This window comes from Tetrao urogallus (genome assembly GCF_951394365.1).
Source record: "Tetrao urogallus genome assembly, chromosome: 1".
NCBI classification, from domain to species: Eukaryota; Metazoa; Chordata; class Aves; order Galliformes; family Phasianidae; genus Tetrao; species Tetrao urogallus.
In genome coordinates, this window is record NC_136813.1 from 112,958,011 (window position 1) to 112,978,050 (window position 20,040).

A 20,040-nucleotide genomic window follows, 5' to 3' on the forward strand; every position below is an offset into this window, starting at 1 on the left:
TGAAGGCATTCTAACAATTTTCCAGTTTACAGGGGCTTTTTGGCCATTTTAATGTCGTTACCAGAGCTAAAGAGGATATGAAAGATAAGCCTAAGAGAAAACATCTAATAGCATTCATTATAATAAGGCTAATCTATATCTATAAGAAGGAATCGTGCATCTGAAAAGCATTTCTTCCCTATGAATCTCAGTTTCTTAGTATGTTGATAGACATGGTCCAACAGCAGGACACCAGAGCTACATTTTACATGGTTGAGCCAGATAAGACCATTTGAAACCTAGGCTAAGTCCAGCTGAAGCCTATCTATGAGGGCAGGAAAACTAGAGAAATGATAGACATCAGTGAAGATCAAAAAGCTGGAGGCAAGAATATTCCCTCAAGTAAGTCAGGACAAGAGGTAGCAGGCTTGCCAAGAACGGAGGCACTCAACTTCAAGAGAGATCTCTTATTTGACATGACTATCTAATGTAAGCATCAATTTCCTTTCATGGACCACTTTAGAAACACACTTTCCTAAAACACACAAGGGCTCAGCCTTTACCACACTGCCGTAGCTCTCAGGTGACACGTACAGGTACATATATCTGTGGTCTTTCTAGGGCACAGAAATCAGATGACAGTTGCCTTTACCACCCAACACATTTTCCCTGGTCTCTGAATATGGTCATTTTCCCTACTCCCTTTTTGCTGGAGTAGGGACTATTTGTAAACAAAAAACAGATGCTTAATAATAGCCATGTGCATGAATACTGAATTGCTTTGATGGCTTTATCCACTAAGCCTTTAAAGATATAGATGCAAAGAGTTTCCCAGCTTCAGGAGAGCTGTCCCAACTCAAAGCAACAGAGAAAGGACACGGCCACTGTTTTCAGTTTACGGTGGTCTCTCTGCTTTACTGAGGAGAGATTCTCCAGCAAGTAGAGATGAGCCAGAATCTATTGTCCTGACTGTATGAAAGTAGTGAGCTCTTTTTCTCCCTTACCCTGCAAGGTAGTTGCCTGTGTAAAATAATAATAATAATAATAATAAAAAGGAGTAAGGATGCAAATATACTTTTGGATTTGCTGTCTACCTCTAAAAAGATGTTTGTTTTCCAGCACAATCTGCACTACTTCAAAACCACTCTAAATAAAAGTAATAGATGAGAAATTTATCATAAATATGTTTAATGTATGTGCTTATATCACCTTGTTCCACTGGGAAACAAACAAGCACCACATCAGCACAAAAGCATATCATTTAGTACCATGCTTATTATGGACTGCGTAGTATATACAGCAAGACTGAAATAGAGGTGAAATCAATGATCTGAAGCTGATAAAACAATAAATAATAACAAAAAAATAAAAGCTGTCAGAGAGGAGACAGACCCATCATCTCCACCACTATGTCCAGATGCCAGCAAAGAACAGTTCCCTGCGATTTCTGACCTACAGAGTTTTGAACATCTCAAACAACAGCATTGCCGGGACTTCCCCTGAGAAGCTCAATTCATCTCGCTGCCAAGGAGCTTTGCCCCAAGTGTCGCTGTGAATTTTCTTTTGCTTAGTTGTCACTATGTTCTCAAAACAATCCCCCACTGGGTGAATGAAAAGTCAGCCAGAGAAAGAGAAATTTAGAAAACCTCGTCCTGAGAGATCTCTGCACTTGAAGTGGCAAGCTATGAGAACTGACTGTATGGATTGCTGCAACACTCGAATATCCAAGAATATCTCAAGATAGAAAGAGCAGCAAAGGTCACAGATATTTCTGGGCTGATATTTAAGCTCTTCTTCTAGAAAACACCCTCTAATCCTCTGGGGAGGGCCCCAGAAGGACTGGAATCTGAGCAAGAGGTGGCACACAATGGGATGCAGGACATGGCCTGTAAGCTGCACTATGGAATCAAGAATACTGATTCTGACAGGCAGTGGGTTACAGCTAAATACAAATAACACACTGATAGATGGAATCATAGAACCATTAAATTTGGAAAAGACCACGAAGATCGTCTAGTCCAACCATCAAATGAGAGCCTAGCAGAGGATGGTTTCCATCCATCGATCTCTGGGTTATGGGCCCAGCATGCTTCTGCTCCTTAGTGACCATTGGCACATCTGCAGCACAGGTTATCACATTACCACTTCAGAGAGTTTGATATTTTCCTCCTCCTTGAAGAAACCAGAACGATGCCTGTACAGCATCGGCCAGAGCTCCTTAGAACCATTCAAAAGCACTTTACACACTTACCTAGAAGAGAACACAGAAACATAAGCATATTACAGGAGACAGAACTCCCACCAGCAATCACATCTTCACTCTGTCTCCTACCCCTTGTCACTCTGCAGGTTGGGAAGGGCTCGTCATGCTCTGGCTGCAAGAGTAGCAGCACAGACAGGGCCATCCTTTCCAGGCTCTCTGCACAAGGCAGTTCCACTGAATATTCAGCGACTCATCTTTTCCCGTGAGGGTTTTTCTCTCCATGCTTCAGTGATGTAGGCAGCAGTCGAAGAAATGACAGGTGCCTGACATCCTCCTTTCTGCTGCTCCCTCTTCCTTCCAGTGCCTTCTGTGTTGATCTACCATCCATTCCTTCCTCTCCCAACATCTACAGCTGCATCACAGTAAGATTTCATCCCTACCCAATACCATCCTATTGAGCAAATCCCATTTGGACATAACTACTAGCTAAATTTACATGTATGCTTTCTCAGGGCTTGTTTGCCAGCACCCATGGTCTGTCCCTAATTGCAACTGGCAGCAGCTTTGCAAAACAGCACTGCTCCTCTCTTCCAATGCTCTCAGGCCACTTAAGCAAAAGCGCTTTTTCCAAACCCAGCTCCCCAGCTGACTGAGCCCTTCCAGCCACCAAACAGCTGACAAGAAAACAGTTCCTGAAAATAATTTTAATTTCTCCAAACTTAATTGCTGAATATCCAGATCTGTTCCCCAGTTTTTCTCTCTCTCTTTAGAGCTAGATTTCCAGTACAGACAGATTGCAGATGGTGCGAAATTAATTCAACACTTGAAAGTTTTCTTCTAGGTAATATTATGTCTCACGCTGCCAGCCATACAAGTGTTGCAGCAACAGTACCTCATGCCAGGAAAAATTATGGCCTAATTCTCATTTCTCCTCCCTACTTTCACACACACACATTGCAGAGCTGAAAAGAGTTAATCATAAAGTACACCAGTTTCTGTATAAAAAATATTAAATATGATAATTTCCTCTCTTCTTCTCTAAAGCTGTTGCATTTAGATTCCCTCTCAGTCACATCAACATCGGAAGGGAAAAACAACAACAAGAAACCCTGGATACAGTAGTTACGCTAATTTATTGAAAATCTATAAAAGTTAAGGAATACTCATGGATGTGGGAACCTTGCAAATAATGTGGTTCATTTTCTTTTCCCGCATTCCCCATTCTTTGTTTCTCTTTTTTTTTCCACTTCAGAAAAAAAGTGACCTGCCTCCATACTCTTTCTGAAAACTGTTCATATCTCTTCTACGTATAAAAGATTTGGGAATAAGATCAGTAAGCTTGCTTTCCTGTTATTTGTGAAGTTCTTATTATTCATGAAAATGTTCACAAATCCCCAAAGCCTCATGCATTTTAGCACAGATCAAGTGCCTGAAGATTAGTTCTGGAAAGTGCATAATTCACTTTTTCTTTTTTCTTTCTGGTTTTGTTTTTTTTTTTTCTTTCTTAAAAAAAAAAAGGGGGGGGGGGGGGGGGGGGAGGAAGGGAAGGGAAAAAAAGTTTCAGTCATCCATTCACACCACAGAGATCACCACGGGCTACTTAAGTAGCAAGTGCCACAACATAAAGGTAAGGATATTGCAAAATGCTCTCACCGCGCAAAGGAAGTCAAAGCTAAAACAGCCCGCTGCCTGAGAAATTACACTGGTGTTACTTTGAAAACATTCCTACAGAAAAACAAAGTCTAGTGACAAAACATTTGCTGAGAACAAAGTATATCGAATTTGTAAGAAATTTTAAACCATCAGGTCAGCCGGTGTAATTGAGTGTACCTTTGTCAACAGCATTTAGATTTATGCCAGCTGAGGGGCTGGCCTTTGGCTGCATTTCCAGGTTCATAAATAATCTCCACCTACAGGCGTTTTCAATGCAGATGGGCCATCGCTCATGTTTCTCTTATACCAAAGCAAAGCGAAAAGCAGGAATGAAGCTCCTCGGGCTCTGTAAACTACGAAGGGCTCTGAGTTCACCCCCCTTAACATGAGAAGTAAATACAGAATTCAGATTTTGCTTTTGAACAAAGAGCAAAGCTGAGAAGAACATGGAACCTGCTCTCACTCCCACATTAGTCCACCTACCGCACTAAGGTAGTGGACTGTGATTAAGGGTTCTGAATCTCATAAGCCTTGACTGACCAGAAGTTTGAATTTGATAAATACCCATCTCCGCTGAGCTAGCAAAACCAAGCTTGTAATCTTTTTCACAGACTTCTAGAGCTGCTTCTTGGCCTTAGAGATACAATAAGAAATAAAACTTTGACTCACAAAAGCACTGAAAGGCGATATCTTCCTAAATACTACATCTGGTATAGGCTAGGACCTCCAAATGTTGAAGAAAACCCCATAATGGAGTAATGATAGTTTGGGACTTTGTCATTTCCAATTGAACAATCTGCTCTTGCCTAACAGCAGACTTGAAAACATGGAGATGCTTCAACTCCCCCCATTTCTTGTCTGCCCTCTTTGTTAAGCCTGGGCAGCTGAGGAAACCTGGCTTCCAAAAACAGAGACCCTCAGGTTCTATTTGACCTTGATGCCCAGCTACCGTACGCCATACAAACACACAGAATTGACACTCTAAGCAGCGCCGTATCCATTTGTATAATTCACATCTCCTGTTTGTCACAGTGAAATAGATTTCTTTTTTGGCTTTAATAGACTTGTGCTATAGGACCCTGTTCTGCCTAATGCCTACTGATGAAAGAAGTGTTGATGGAGAATTGCTCTTCAGGAAGCTTCAGACAGACACAAAATGTCAATCACATGGGAATCATTCAGACACTATGGAGCCATTGTGACTGCATTATTGCAAGTCAGCTCTCTATTATCTTGGATAATAGGGAGGGAAGATAACAGGGATGCCCTACAGGACGAGGAAAAAATGGATAATTTGAGTAAGTGGATCATCCTAGGGACTATGGAGCAGACACACTCCAGTGCCTCCATAATAAACCCACTTGGACTCTGTGCTTTAACCAGGCTGCAGAGCAAGATGTGCTACTGAATCTAGTGATTGCATGTGATTGCCTGGTTGTCAGAGATGACCACACAACAGGGTGCTATCGTTCACTATCCTTAGCTCACCATTCCTCCTCCACCCTGTAACAAAGAATATTCCCCTGTAACACACGAAATGCTTCTGCCAAGGAATGGGGATAAAAAATCACTCGCAGTTTATCACACTTGGGAAAAACTACATAAAAATACACAAGCTAGTGTTTTAACGCAACAGTGAGCATCAAACTCCCCACCATTACTGGTATTATCCCATAAAAGCTTTCTGTTGTCCCCCTTGTCTTGCTCACGCACTTCAGCAGTCTTGCTGCAGCAAAGCCAGGATGCTGTGGGCAGAAATTCCTTCCCGGCTGTGAAAGGAAAGATGGGAGCTGAAATGCACAGCACAACCCATGAGGGTTCAGTCAGGTCAGTCTCTACTGTGTTTGAGGAAGGAAACAGTTAAAAGAAATAGAAAGACAAACTCCCCTATGTCTCAAGTGAACACAAAAATCCTGTCCCTTATAAAAGCTTCCACACTCTGGCCCAAAATGACAGCAGCTGTTAAGATTTTAGTCTCCTGATTGGCAGAACAGTCTCTCCCAGCCTCGTTAATGCAGCTTCAGCAAAGAGCCCAGCTGCTTCCCCTCAGCTTCCTAGAGCTGAAGAAGAAACTCCATCCCACAGGGACATGCTGGGATCTGAGGACTGAGAATGTAGCCCTTATTCTAACAGCTGGTTTGGCTGTTGCAATTAGCTTTTTAGATCCTTCTGGAGGTTTACAGCAACAGCTGCAATACTTTCCCAGATCAGTGGGTCTTGGCTGTGTACTGGGAGAATGAGTTGCAAATGATCAAAGTCAAGGGAAGGCTTTTGGAAGCCTTCAAACATGGGCTGGCTCTGTTGTAATCTCTCCACTGATGAACAGCCTCGCACTGTCTGCTTTGTGAGGTATCCAGCGTGTTGACTTCTCACACTGTGCACCTTATCACACTCACTATCTACTCACTACCTCTGAGGAAAGGCTCTAATGTACAAGATGCTTATCACTACCTCACCACGGCACATAAGATCACGTAGCCTTTCTATGCTACCATCCTCCTGCTTTCCCAGTGCAGTCTGAGCACGGTGCTACAAACACTTACTTTGTTATTGCAGGCCCACCAGCTCATGCAGTTCTGCATGCAGTAATTCAGATGCTCTCCATTAACACTCCTTCTGTAAATAAAACCTGCGTACAATGCCACTGTTCTTCTGCCTCTCTGCGGCATCCCAATAATAGTATTTCATCATTCTACTCAGAGCCACCTCTGTACAGCATACCAGGCAACCAACAAAGACCAAAGGGAACATGCTGCAATGCTGGCACACAGTCCATGCACAGCTTATCTTTCTGCAAGTCCCCTCTCCTCCGCGTCTGATAAATAAAAAATGTACACCCCTCACAGAGCCCTCACGTGGATGAAACTACAGTGTATGGTGAGACACTACCTCAGTAGGAACTGGAGCGGAGGGGCTGAGGGGAGGCCTGATGGCGGCTGCAGCTCCTCACAGGGAGCGGAGGGGCAGCGCTGAGCTCTGCTCTGTGTGACAGCGACAGGGCCCGAGGGAACGGCGTGGAGCTGCGGCAGGGGAGGGAGGGTGGCGGTCAGGGACAGGGTCTGCAGCACAGGGCGCTGGGCATGGAACAGCCTGCCCAGGGCTGTGGGCACGGCACCGAGTGCCTGAGTTCAGAGGGCGTTTGGACACCACTCTCAGACACGGGGTTTAGATTTGGGTGGTGCTGTATGGAGCCAGGAGTTGGACTCGACAGCCCCTTTGGGTCCCTTCCCAATGCAGGATATTCCTGTGATCAGAGCTAATTTTTCTGAGATGACCCATTACCTCACCATCCTTTTGAGATGTCATGAAAGACAGACTGGCCAGACTGAAGTGACAGTCTCGAGTCATGAAACAGGAGCCAGCAGAGTGTTACAAAAGTGCAGGTCAATTTAGAATAACCTCTGTTTTTGGAGACAAACCTGTGAGCTCACTGGCTAAAGAAACTCAGAGAAAGTCTACGTTTCCAAGACAGCAGTTAGGCTGAAACGGACAGGTTTCAGGTTTTGACAGGTCTCACAAACCAACTCCCAGCGGCCAGTGGTCCCCTCGCACCATCTACAACCATAGACTTTCCCAGTTTCCCAAGCTGGCAGTCCCGGGCAGACCAAGAAGCAAAAAGATCACAGACTCTTGTCCTCCCCTACTGGTGGTGAGGCTTCTCATGCACATAAATCTGACAAGAGCTCCCAGGAAGAAGACTGTCTACATGAAGCACGCTTTACCTGGAGGAGGATTTGTGTCAGCCAAGATCTGAAGAGACAGAGGTGCAGAGATGAAGAAGAAACCAGGGTGCATGGGCTGATGGAAGAGATGGGGGGATATCCGCAAGCTGTGATGTTTGCTGCAGTTACTGGGAAAGAAAACAGTTTCCCATTCCGTGCTCTCCCAAACCCCTCCCTTCCACTGACTATAGTAATGAGCTCCGGGGGGACTTCTACTCTCGCCTTTGAAGTAGTGTGTTTCTCTGAACACATTTTGAATTTCCTTTTGTGTGTTGTTTGTTTTCTGGTTGCTCTGTCTGTCTCTCTGTTGAGGGCGTTGACAGCTGTTAGTGGGACTACTACAACAGCTCAGGAACACAGAAAATGGAAAAACAAACCAACCAACCCTAATCTCCAAACCAAAATTACATTTGAAGAAGGAATGCATATTCCCCATGCAGAGAGCTCTCTCAACCCAACCCAACATTAACAAAGCTACCAGGTACAGTTGGAAGGGCTGAGAAAATCTGAAAGAAAAAGGAAGTGCATTTAAAGCGCAGAAAGATAGAAATGATGCTGGGACTTCAGTCAAGGCTGCTCCTTGCACAAGAGGTGACACTGACTTGAGCTTTCTGTTGTTTGACTGCTGATGACCTAAGGAGCCATGGAACCCAATCCTTCTTCCTCAACAGATCGCAGAATGATGACTGTGGGCAAAGCATGTTCACTAGGGCATATCCCTTCCCCTCCAGACCATGCAAGCAGACCTTGAACACTACAGGTGGTACAGAAACCAGAAGACTGGCAGCACTAACAACTGGAGGAGATGTTGCTTTCAGACCCTACTTCACTAACAGGAAAGAAAACACAAATTTGGTTTCTCCTTAGCTTGTACAGAGCATGGGCTCAGCAGAGATAGAACAGGTCTTCTCTCTCTCCCTCATGTGGCCTTCCTGTCATCCCTTAGAAGTTTTTTGCTCCTTCTTGCACTGCAATGATGCTATAAAGATTTTTTTTTGTTTGCTTCATTTGATTGTTTTTTTTTTTCCCCCTAATTGTTTGCTTCAGCCACAGATACAGGCAAAATACAACTGTCAGGAATGGATCTTTTGATTCCCAGCTTTTTTTGGAGAGAACATTATTTCTTCTGCCTTGTCCAGATGTCTGCAACCAACCTTTCTCTGTTCTCTTGTCCTTTCTCTCCCCCCTGAATCTGACACCGAATAGCCAGCTTTCTTACCTGTGTTTCCCACAGCTTTTTGTTCCCCTTCTTCCCTTACTCTTAAACTGCTCTGGGAAACAGGATTCCTTGGCCTGAGCGATTGCTCTCCCCTCCTTTCAAACTCTTCTGCCCTTGGGACTTGCAACAGAGGCAGGAGGAGCAGCTGGAGCAAAAAGGTTCTCCAGGGTGTGCAAAGCTCCAGAGAGCTCAGAGCTGGCACTGAAACCTGGTAGAAGGGGCACTGCTTTATTCTCCTGAAAAGGAGAGGGCAGAGGGAGGGAATCTGTGAAGCTGCTGCTCATAGTCCCACACCTCATCACAAAGGTGAACCCTACAAGGTTAAGAACTAGAGCTTTACAAGCCTAATACTGTACCTATCAGCACTCGCACTTCCACCTGACTGCTTTAGACAGAGAGGTTGGGGGAGGTGAGGAATGGATAAGTGATTTCCTTGAAAATGGAAAACAAACAAACAAATATCTGATTTCCAGAAGCGCTTGAGAGTACAAAAGCAGGGTTTTACTCAGATCTCCAGCCACACAGCTGGAGATCAGAATATACTGATCCGTTCTGAGCCTTACATTCACTGGATCACATTAAGTACTAGGATTCCTAAATAACACACAGGCAGAAAGAAGCAGGAGAGCAGCACTAAAATTCATGTACAAGTATAAAAGCAGATCTGTGAAGTCATGTGGCAGAACTATAAAATACGAGGTTTTCTAATGTGCTGAGCACCCATCAGCCTCCACTGAAATCACTGGATAAAATAGTATGGATCTTGCCTCATTATAAATAGTAGTAAAATCATTTGAGTAGCGATTTGATAGCAAAGGAGGTCATCGAGGTGATAATTAATTGCCTTTTACTGCAGAACTCATGAGCTGTGACGCTTTCTGCCTGCATCCCAGCAACAGGTATGAATGTCCTACCTTTTACAGAGTGCCATTGAACCTCCTTTCATTCGCTCTGCAATCAGGGTACTGGAGGAGATGGAGGAATTTTGCTAACAGGTCAGATGCACGGGTCGGCATTGCCTGCTGGCCTGTCACTGAACAAGAAAGCCCAACCAACCCTGTCCATTATATGGAGAGAAAAGTCTGTGCTATTCCTCTTGGGGTCATAAAAATCAAAACTCCCTGGTGTTCCTTGAAAATCTGTAGTCCTCTTGCAGAATGGCATGAGTTATCATCTGATATTTATCTTGTAGTAGTTCCTAGAGGTCTCAAATCAAGATAGGGACCCTGCTGTGCTGGCTGCTCTGCAAATATAAAGCTAGGCTCAGTGCTTGTCCCTCCGAGCATAATTTTCGTCCTGACAGACTATATATTTCTACCCAGACACAGAACTATTTCTTACAGTCCTAGAACATCTAATCATCAAGGGACTTAACTTGGGATTTAAGATCAAATATTAAGTAGGTACATAGTTTTAAATGGTGAGCCTTAGGAAACTCAAAACTATTTGTCAAGCTAAATAAATGCTAACCTTTTCACAGCAGAATCACTCCTCAACAAAAAATAGCCCAGAATATTTCGAGCAATTTACGATTCTGGTGATATAAAAACACGGCTGCGGATATCTCTTTCACAAGGCAGCAATCTTAGCTGCCTGCTCTCAGCCATATTAAGCTCCTGACCCCCAATGCCATTGAAGTGCCACACATTGCACCAAATCGGAAAACTGCGATAGCAGAACATTTCTCACCCGTGATCAATAGCTTATGCACCAGATGCACCTGAACAGCGGTGAATCTAAAATATGTATGTAATTTAGAAAGGTGGTGTATTTTAAAGGTTTTACTGGTTATGAAGGCTCATCAGAAAGCTAGGCAGGCAGCACCAGAAATTCCACAAGCTAACCTGTTCTCTTGAGACTTCCAGTCCAATTTTGCAGGCTCGAGAGGTTTGGATTAGATTTGAATAATTAATCCAAATTTGTCGGTTCTTCATAGATGAATCAAACCTCCAACCCTTTTAAGGTTCACCCTCAGTGCTAATAACCCTCTTTACTACACATTAGCATAAAGTAGAACAGTTTAATGATATAAGAAAATGCAAAAATTAGATTTAAGCTGTCAAAACTTTTGTAACAGAAAATATTGTGGATTTTAATCAGTTGGATTAAAAATGGAATATGAGGATTCAAAGAAATATCAAATAGGTTAAAAAATCCTTTGTTACTCCTAGTAATATATTACCGAGGGTCACCCTACAGCAGAAATATTACAGTCACATCAAGTGGACATATTGATTTCCTAAAATACAGAAACTCTCCTGCTGCACATGCTGCTGAACCAGTGGCTGTCACAAAGGTGGTATGTAAAGATTTTCTGGACACCACAAGCAAGAAAGAGCTGAGAAGTGGCAGCGTTCCTGGCTGTTCATCACGCAGGTTACTTTAGGGTAGTATGGTTAGGTTGCAGTTGGACTTGATGATCTGGAAGGTCTTTTCCAACTTGAGCAATTCTGTGATTCTATGATTCTGTGGTGCAGGTAACCCAACACAGGCGACAAGGAACTGACTGAGTTGCCCCCATGGAACTCAAAAGGGCAGCAAGCGCAAAAGACATGAACTACTCTGAAGCCACTGGAGCCACTCACAGAGACAGGGCTCTGCCACCCAGCATGGGTCACAGATTTGTCCACTGAGCACAGGAATAAGGCATGGGAGCAGAGCCAGGCTAAGCTGTAGCAGCTTGGTGAGAAGAAAAAGACCTGCCAAGGAAACGTTCATGAAAGGGATGTGCTGCAATCAGCAAGGAAAATTCAGAGGAGCAGATCCCTTTGCACTTTGTAGATTGGTCACAAAGCAGTGGTGAGTCAGACAGACTGCTCAGGTCCCATGAACATCAAAGTGACTGATAGGTGTCATATAATTTTCAATAATATGGTGGATATTGAATGTTATTGCTGTAATATTTCTCAGGAGATTCATAAGATTCAAAGATATGTTAATATTTGCCCCTTGGCTGCAATTCCCAATCCCAGTCAGTATGAATATTCTGTGGGTACAGATACCCTGAGCATTCCACTTAAATCTGTTTCAGAAAAGATATGAATCCCCAGCGAAGTGAAGAAAATATCAGACATACAATAACATGGCCATCACAACCACAATCATTACTTCAGCTACTGCAGCATATGTACACAAAGCTGAACAGGCACAATGGAACCAGGCAGGCCTTCAACATTCATCTACAGAACTGTCACCCCAAGCAGCAAAAAATAATGAGTAAAGCCTAAAAAATAATTGTGAGATTGGCTTAAAGACCCTGAGATTTGAAAACATACACGTTGGCTTTTTAATCTGAAATTTAGGTTTGGAGTCCTTATGAGTCATGCTTTCAAATTATTTTTCACAACCACAAGAAGAAAAAGAGTATTTCCCATTCAAATATAGCAAACCTATGATTACGGCATAATCACAGGACTTCTGAGGTGGGACTTAAAAAATATCAGCTATTGTAAAAATTGAAAATTTTCACAAAATACAGTGAAAGTATATTTAATGTTGTATAAATAACACTTCTAAGGGTGCTATTTTCTGGTACTGGATGAATTGTGCATTGCAAAACATTCTTATCAGTTGCACCGATTTGTAAACCGCGCAGGAAAAGACAAGGACTTATGTTTCTCTCTGGACTTATCTGAAAGTGTCATACGACCTTTGGATGAAATTATCAAGGTCATCTATTCAGCTCTTTAAACCACGCTCCCTAATTTAGTTTTTGCACCTTGCACGTGACCTCTTCAGACAAAGTCAGAAGCAGTGTTTTTCTCTAGCACAGCCGAAATGTAGGTGCTGTGCCTTTGTGGAACCAGCAGCAGTAAACATCCTGTTAACTGTTCAACACTCGGAGTGATTTGCAACGCTCACCTGAGCCACAGAGCACAGCTTCTGTCTCCTAACTGGCTGATCTAACATACATGAAAAACCTCCTCTTTTGAACTTTATTTCCTTGTGCAAGTAACTATTTTTACATTAATCACAACTTGACAGCAGCATGCAAATACTTAACTTTAATCACCCGAATGTTCAGCAGCAGTAAAGAACGCAGGAACCGATGTGAAACCTTGACTTGCACTCGGGAGAATTTTAGTTGCTCACTTACAACTCTGTCATCTCAGGTTGTAAATTCTACACAACGCTGTAAGCGTTTATCCTCACAAAGCTATCGTCCCATTTTACAGATAGAGAACTGAGGCGTTCAAAAATCAGCGTGCGTGTTAACTGCTGTTGAAAAAAACAATCGCGTGCATCAGGAATTGCACCTCAAAAAATTAAGCTGCTGCCCAGAATACTGGAAGAGCATTCCCTTCTATCAGCTGTTAGTAGGTTTTTTATCTCTGCTTGAAAGGGTCGTGTATTTTCTTCAGATTAGTAAATACCAGAGGACTGGTTTTAAAAAGCAAGACTACTGTAGTGGAATATACAGCACAGTCCCCAAGAGAATTCAAAACTTTGAAGACATGTTTGGTATTTGTACTTAAAGGGCTTGACAGCATCTTCTTAAACAAAAGCTGTAATTGCAACTTTTGTTTCGTGCTGCTTTTTCTCCTGCAGGAACCTAACATGAATGAAGGTGACTTGAGAGCTTGCCTTGTAAGCTCTCTAAAATAGACTTGAGGGAACCTGCTCGCCCTTCTTTAAAAAGTTCCCAAAAAGAGCCATTTGATACCAATGAATATAGCACTTCTAGTAACTCTGAACCTGCATGTAGTCACAGGGAAACTGAGCAAACCTTGTTTTGCACCCAAGAAGCACAGCTTTTAATCTTCATTGAGCTCATTTCTGTTTAGCTTGGCAACTCTATGTGGTTTGTTGTCTGCAAGGACACGGGCACATCTGGAGAGCTGGGATTAGGATACTGAGTCATCAGCTAGCTGGGAAACTATGGGTCCTTGCCAACCATGTGAACGTTTAACAAGTATTTGACTCAGTATTTCATATTTAGAGCTACAGTAGAGTCTCACCTTCTTTTTGGCGTCAGCCACTAGTAGGTACCTTCATTTAGGCACCTGATTGGCACATCCAGTAGTCTACAGAGAGAGACTCTTTTTTTCTAGCCTGATGAATATTTTTTCTAGCTTGAACACATACAGTCATTTTAACAAAAGGTTTAACGTCTCAAAGAGCAGGCTTGAAAAAAATCAGGAGACCTTTTCTGCATCTTTGAAGCTCGTAAGCAAATGGAATCCAACAAACTACGCTCTGCCATGAAGCAAGGAAACATCATCATCTCCAGCATAATGATAGAAGATTTAGACGACAACTGAGATTTAGGGAGGACACAAAAGTGATCTCCATGACAGCAGAAGAAAGTACTTCTGTCACCATGCCTTGTCTTCCCTCAACAGCTCTTCAGTCCGGAAATGGCTTGCAACAGTTTTTATGGCAGATACTTCAATGCTTTAGGATCTTCAATTTGAAAGACTGACAATCAGCAGTTCACTGGAGCCATACTGGCACTGAACCATGTAAGGACACGGTTGTGTCACTACTGCTTCTGATTTTAAGGATGCTCAGATGCTCTCATGAGACAAAATTGAGACAGTGACAAACAGACCCCACCCTTCTCCCCAAACTTTGTACATTAACTTAAAAGGAATTACCCAGAATATTCTGCATGGGAAAATTCTAGAGAGAAGCATGTATTAGACTAGTAACGTAATTTAATCTCATCTGTCTTGTCTGCATAAAAAGAACAATTATTTCCAGGAGACTGACCTTTAACATTCAAGGAACAAAAAGCCGAAGAGCAAGTCATGCACCATGAAGGAAAGCGAGAACAAGAAGCATGTCTCGGAAAGACAGCAGTGAACTCAGAGGGCTCTAAAGTCAGGGATTCTAAAACAGAACACAGACTTCAAGTTTCTTAAGACAAGAATGTCAGAAAACAACGTGAAGATGGGCAAGTGAACCAGTTTTGTGTCTGTGAGTATTGCAGTCAGTCTACGGTTCAGGGATGAAAGCAAATCAGAGGGCCCATGTGGTGATATTAGAGTTACTGTGCTGCCCTGCATATACTCTGGCACTTTAGTGAATCTGTCCACTTTTAAGCTCTCAGTGCTGGCGTTGCAGAAGCAGTCAGCAGAGGGAGTGCGACCGCAGAGACACCCTTCTCAGCCATCACACTGACTACAGCTACGGGTGCCGCAGTCTGGAGTGAGACACCGAAGCGGTGCTGACACAGTCTAAATAGGGTGGAAACCCTTTTGGAGGAAAAAGGAAAGCATCAAAACTCTGCCAATAGATATGAATTAAAAGCATACTGAGAAATGCAAACCACCAAACCTGGTGAAACAATGATTGTGTTTCTTTGAAAAGCAAATTTTATTTCATTTTTAAAATAACCACCTGAATCCATGTCAAATCCCCACACTGAGTGATTTGCCCCATGTTTCACAGCCTGCTGTTTGATGGCTAGCACACTGTGTCTCTGCAGGCTGGACTCTAGTATATAGAAAGCAGTCTCCTGAGCTTCTGGGCACCCACAGGCTTCAGCAGCACAATGATCTTCCCAAGGGCAAAGAGTAAACGTAACAGGAATGGCTGGATAAGTCATTCGTGCTTCCCCTATCAAATTTTTTGAAAGTAATTTTCTCCTCAAGTCCAGGTGCTATGTCCACATACATGAGATTAGAGGGGCGGCCAGTACTCTGGCTGCAGATACTTACAGCACGTTAACATTTAATTAGGAATGTTTGCTTTAATCATTTAAGGGATATTAAATGCAAATAGAGAGTGTGAGAGAATGGAGTTGGCTTTGTGTTTGAAAATGATCACAGAGCTCTACAACACGAGTGGCAGGAAAGACGACAACTGCTCCCAAGGACAGAGCAAGCCCCAGAGCTATGTTCTAGCTGCAGTCCTACAGGTTGACAGGACGAAACAAAATGAAATTTAGGAAAAGAAAGTGACAGATGACACATACAAACAACAAAGCGATAGGACCTGCGCTTCAATACAAAGGACAGCACTGTCCAACCAGCACACAGTCCCACTGCAGCGGGAAGAGAAGGCCGTCAGTAAGGACCATCCTAAGGGTCTGCTGCACATGAGCCACCTGAGCAAGTCTGCTCATTGTGCATGTGGAAATCCTGCAGTGCAGCATGTGAGTAGCATACGGCCTCTCAAACTTGAAATCAGTCATTTGAGAAAACAGTTTATTTTCGGGAGCAGGAACACAGCCCTCACAAACATGTTGCAAACCTCCTGCTATTATAATTTCACAGCATATTGCCAGTCCGCAATCTGGCCATACATCAACACAGCTTTTGATGGCTCTCCAGGCACGTGATCAGATACCATAGTGATAATGGTAGCAGAAGACACATACAATAAAATGCAGTGTGAATTCACTGCAACGTGGAACACTGGATCTTTCAACTGGTCACACACCAGTTGCTCCTATAACTGCAGGTTTTAGAATGACAGCCATACTCTTAGCGTGACAACAGACTGATCTATCTCTCTCTGGAGGTATTAGATATTTGGGTGAAATTCTGAGCATGCTGAATCGTTTGCAGAAGTCTCAAAACATTCCTAAGACCCAGGCAGCACGCTGATGTTACCTCTGAATGTCAAAACAGCCAAAGAGACGATGGCCTACACCATGGAGGTTGATGGCCCTACCTGTGGCAGGGGATTGGAACTTGATGATCCTTGGGGTCCCTTTCAACCCAAGACATTCTATGATTCTATGATACTATGATCAGGGTTTTGGTTTTCAGAGGCGTGCAGGATTTGGCACACCTATGGACTTTCTTTGGTCTGTACTTCTTCCAAATATCCTTTTATTTACAGCTGTGCCCTAGAAAGCTGGGCTCAAAGCTTTACATGTTGGGATCGGCCAACTGAAATGATGCTCCTCGGGAGACTGGATGAGGGCAAAGCTCTTTTCACACACACACGCAAAAAGAACGGACAGCAGGGCCACAGCTGCCCTCCTACCCTGTGAGCCCAGCAGGCACTTGCTTTGCTCTGTCCTGCAACCAGCCCATACCACCCTGCTGCTTTATCACATGCATTCTTCTTGGTCTGCATTATGCATCCCACAAGTACAGAATGATGATGGAAATGCACAAGGCATCCCATAATGAAAGTGACCCATGCTACACTGTAAGAAAGAAGACAGATTAAATAAGGAAGAAATAGGAGAGCAAAGATATATAACGAGGAGGCTGTCGGAAAGAGGTGAGTGCTGCACGGATAGCAGCAGAGAGAGAACAGGGCAACCTCTCACTTAATGAATATTTATTGCAAACTGCTGCCTATTATCTTTCAAAGAATTTTTATACACTTCCCATGTCTTTCATCTGTTTCATGTTATGGTTTATCTAACTGTGGAAATTGCACGCGTCAGGTAAACGTTGATTTACATGCAAATTGCCTTTGCTAAACTCGCCTTTAAGTAAAATAAGATTCGGAAATAATTTTTTCTCATTAATTTGCAGTTTCAAAGAAACCAAAAAACACAACAAATGCAAATAATCTAATTCATTTGTAAATATAAAACAATTTGTTGGGATTTAACTTCACCGTATTCTTTCTGCCTTCCATGTGCTTTAAATAAATTGCAGTGTTTACCAAAGACAAACACAGAGAGATGCTGGCTTGTTCCAATTCAATGCCTTCCTCTTCCTTTTCCTTTAAAGGGCTACTGTCAAGATAAAAATCTCTCCGAGATTCACTTCAGGGGAAACTGCTAAATAATATAGATTTATATCACACATTCAATTGGCCCCATAAATTTAAACCCAAATGTTACTTCCCTGGATGACACTTTAAACTATTAGAAGTGCATTTTAAGAACCCTAGGACTACATCTGTTAAAAAGGCTACTGATTTAGGGACTCTGTTTCTCAGTCCTCTTGTTAAAAGTGTCTTGAACTTGTCCCAGATGCCGATGGCTACTTTGGAGCACCTCAACTGTATGTTATGCAACACTGTGATTGTCTGCACTTTGCATTGGTTTGAACAATTACACTGTGTTTGACAATATATATATATTTTTAAAAGGCTATCCCTAGTTTAGTGTGTGATGCTGGTTAAACAATAGCTCTACTGTGTCCCTATTTTCCTGTATATTAACTGGAGATAAGAAGAAAGTATATTCCTACTTGTTCTGGTTTTGTAGGCCAGTGGCTTAATGTCTGCAATGTAGTAATAAGTACAATTTCTTTCTCATTAAATGCTGTCTTTGGTTTTCAGCATCAGTACGCTGCTCTTTTCTTTGGGTTTTTGAGCACATATCTTAAGAATATCATTATGACTGGAGACCATGAAGATGTCACATTCAAGTCTTCACTGGAAACTGTCTTCACAAAAGTAACCAAAAGAAAACATTGGTTTAGATCTGAATATTGAGCTAGGACTCCCAAAAGATGAGCCACCTTTCCAGTTCTGCCAGTGACTTTTTGAGCAACTGTGAACAAGGCAATCTTCCTGAAAACAGGGGTGAAACCAAGTTCTTCTTGCCACCGTTTTACCTAGGGATCTGCATTACAAGCACTATAGTTTGTTTACAGCCCCTCTCTTCTTCTTAACTATCCTCACAATAGCACTCCATTAAAATCACACACTGCCATGCCGATGTTAATAACGAAACAATTAGAAAAAAATCTGCTTCTGCTTTAAGCCACAAAACATTCCCTTTCAGATTTAAGCTGATCAAGCTCTTTACCAGACCTAATATGGCTTGGAAACTGCTCAACCGTTTCACCTTTATAATACACACGTTTAAATATGTTTCATTACTTGAAGAAATTTCTCCCAATTTTAATGGGCAATTTGTTGCATTTATTGTTCAATCCTTTAATGCAATCCCTGCTGGCATCACCAAAAGTCATTCCTAACTTACATGTGAACTGCATAAAATGTCTTGATGTAATCTTATTTTACAGCAGACAGGTGTCCTCATTATTAAAACTATCACTGCCACACTTGACACTATATTCACTGACAGTTTCTCAGCGGAGAGGCCAAGAGCTAAATAGACCATAAAGAACAAAATCTCCTCTCAACCCAAAAGGTGATCCTGCAGCGCTGGTCTCAGAGGTACAGAAGGACGCTCACCCCGGAGCATCCTGTAAACAGACAGAAAACCTGAATCGCCAGCGCTGTCAATCCAGAAGCAATACTAAAATTCTGCTCCAAGAAATCTGCAACGAAGCAGCAAATCCCCCGCCCTTCAAGGAAGAAACAAAACTGCAGGCAGGTACCTGTGGTCCAAGCCCTTCTTACCTCGCAGGGCTGCTGCGAGGAGCCAGGAGGGGGAGCCTGCTAATTAGCAAATTAGCAGAGCCCTCGGTGAGGCCGGCAGCGAGCTGGCAGTGGGTGGCAGTTGCAATACAATAGCAAGGATGGAAACAAAACACAGCTCTGCAAAAAAAGCTGTGGGGAGGGAAGCACTGCTTGCCTCTGTAAGATTTGCATGAAACAAGAAGAAACATTTGCAATTAATGGAGGGAGAACTCCTTATACAAGCTGCTGAATAGAGACCAGAAAAGCAGTGGTCTTTTGGCTCTCTGGTTCATGCAACCTGAATTGCCTGGCCCCGCTGCTTAACTTCTCCCAACGAGTCCCGGCTCGTTGACCACCTACCACCCAAGAGAAGGGATAAAACAAGGGAGAAAATAATGCCCTTGTCAGATTGCTAAGAGAACATTACCAGCCACCAAGTACAGCAGAGATGAAGAATGATTTTGAAAAAGATAATTGAACATGTTGTAATTTGCTCTCTTCTATGTTTCAATTTTTATCTGCTTGTAGCTCATTTTGCCAGCCATGCAAGGAAGTGTGAAAGGGAGGGAGAATGCACATGGACATGTGCACGCAGGGTTGGCAGGCGTGCTAGCAGAGAAGTAAATAATAATAATAAACCAAGGAGCGTTGGGCTTCCCTGTTGGAGAGCTCAGCTGGAGCTCCACCCAGCTCATGTTAGGGAAGCTGTGCCACTACATAGCAGGGACTGGCTGCCAGGTAGATATATGGATATAGTCCTCGGCTCCACGCTGTTCCCTGCTTCATGGGCACTCCTTCACGCAGCCCATGGGGACGGCTGACTATAGCCCAGTTCCAGGGAAATCCCAGGTCAGGCAAAAGGAGTTTCTCCACGCTGATGCAATCAAAGACCTCGGTCTTGCAGCAGAGATTCTGTGAAATAGGAGCCTTTTTTGAAGTGTTAACACCAATCTTATGTTAATGAATATTTATGCTGCTGACTCTTTAAAGGCAAGAGAAAGAACAAGCCCGTGTTCTCAGCCCTTTAGCCAACA